The sequence below is a fragment of the Heterocephalus glaber genome, unplaced genomic scaffold, assembly GCF_053883595.1.
Source record: "Heterocephalus glaber isolate CG9 unplaced genomic scaffold, H.glaber_assembly_v1.0 deba00001613, whole genome shotgun sequence".
In the NCBI taxonomy this organism is placed as follows: Eukaryota; Metazoa; Chordata; class Mammalia; order Rodentia; family Bathyergidae; genus Heterocephalus; species Heterocephalus glaber.
In genome coordinates, this window is record NW_028258384.1 from 23,105,837 (window position 1) to 23,107,935 (window position 2,099).

The window sequence follows — 2,099 nt, forward strand, 5'->3', positions numbered from 1 at the left end:
AGATCTTATGTAGAGAAAAATTTTCATTGCCCCCACACCATTGTGAAATTCTGTAGAAATTTATTTAGAATCTTAATTTTTCTAATTCAAGTACACTGTATTAGTCATTTTTAGCCCACAAGTAAACATCACTTTTAAACACATACACACACACACACACACACACACACACAAGTCCTGGTGCACTCCCTGCTGCCTGTGGTCACCTGCTCTGCCCGCAGTGTGTGCTCCAGCCTCTGACTCAAAATGCCTGTCTGGGGAGGTGGAAACAAGTGTGGGGGCCTGAGCAAGGACTGTGTACCATGCTGGGGAGGTGCACTGTGATGGGAGGAGCTTCCACCACTGCTGCTTTCTGTGCATGTCCTGCAGGAAAAAAAAATTAGCACAACAGTGGCAATTAACAATGAAGAGATCTACTGCAAATCCTTCTACGGATAAAAAGTACGGGCCAAAAGGCTAAGGTTACGGCCAGGGTGCTGGCACACTCAACATGGACTGCAGAGATCAGCTGGGCATCAAGCCAGAGAGTGTTTAACCTCATAGGCCTACAACAAATCCAAACATTTCTAAATTTGCTCAGAAATTTGGAGGTGCTGAGAAGTGTTCCAGATGTGGGGATTCTGTATATGCTACTGAGAAGATAACTGGAGCTGGAAAGCCCTGGCACAAAAACTGTTTCGGAAGTGCCAAGTGTGGGAAGAGTCTTGAATCAACAACTCAGACTAAGAAAGAAGGTGCAATCTATTGTAAAGGATGTTATGCAAAGAACTTTGGGCCCAAGGGATTTGGCTATGGCCAGGGAGCAGGAGCCTTTGTCCATGCTTAGTAAAGGTGCAACTCAAAACTAAGCATCACACACTGAGAATCTCTTCATAATCTAGACACAGATAATCTTGTAACACTAAACTTCTGTGAAATTCAACCAGCATTAAGTACTGTATATTACCCTGTACTTGGATAGGCTGGGTAACTTGTAAAAAAGAGCATTATATCCTTTTGCTTTATTCGTCAGCATTTTCAAGGACCATTTCTTTTACATTTTCAATAAAATCTGGCTTGAGAAAAAAAAAAAGGTGCTCTTCTCCACCATGTTTTTGGTGCCTTTGTCAAGAATTTGTTGGCTGTAGATATTTGGGCTTAATTTTCAGGACTCCATTCCCTTCCATTTGTTATGCGTATGATTTTACATTAGTATCATGCTTTTTAGGTTATTTTCCTCCATAGTATGCCTTGAAATATGGTATTGTGATATTTTGTTTGGATATCATGATATTTTGTTCTCTTTGTTCAAGATGGCTTTGGCTATTAGAGCTCTCATGTAGTTCCAAATGAATTTTAGGATTTTTTTTCTAGTTCTATGAAGAATGTCATTGGTATTTTGATGAAATTTTCTGTAAATCACTTTGAGTTATATAGTCATTTTAACAATATTAATTTTAATTCTTCCAATGGATATACATGGAAGTTAGCTTCATATTTTCTATGTGTTCCTTAATTTCTTTCTTTTGTAATTGTTATTGTAGAGTTCTTCTATTTACCTGGTTAAATTTATTCTAGGTACTTTATTTTTTTTTGTATTCATGATGAATAAGATTGATTTCATGATTTCTAGCTCAGCAATCTGATTATTGGTGTGTAAAAATGACTCTAATTTTATATTGATTTTAAATCCTGTAACTTTACTAAATTCTTTTATTAGTTCTAATAGACTTTTAGTGGAATATTTACATTTTTCTATATATAAAAACTATATCATCTAAAATGGATAATGTGACTTTTTCTCTTCCAATATGTAAGCCTGTTACTTATTTCTCTTGCCTTATTGCTCTATGACTTCTAGATCTAACACCATTGAGAGAGAACACCCTTGTCTTGTTGCACTTCTTAGGAAAAATGACTTGAACTTTTCCCTATTCATTATGATATTTGTTGTTGGATGGTCATATATAACCTTAATCACCCAATTTATTCAAGGCTTTTAATCATTAAATTGATTTGGTGATTAAATTGAATTTTATAAATTATTTTTGCATCTATAAAGTGGATCATATAATTTTTATTCTCCATTCTGTTGATGTGATATATTACATTTATTGATC

At 35.4% G+C, this 2,099-nt stretch overlaps 1 pseudogene; it reads left to right on the plus strand.

Annotated features, from left to right (window-relative positions):
• Window positions 1-246: 246 nt before the first annotated feature.
• LOC101714161 (cysteine and glycine-rich protein 2 pseudogene) lies at window positions 247-955 on the plus strand (annotated as a pseudogene).
• Window positions 956-2,099: the final 1,144 nt, after the last annotated feature.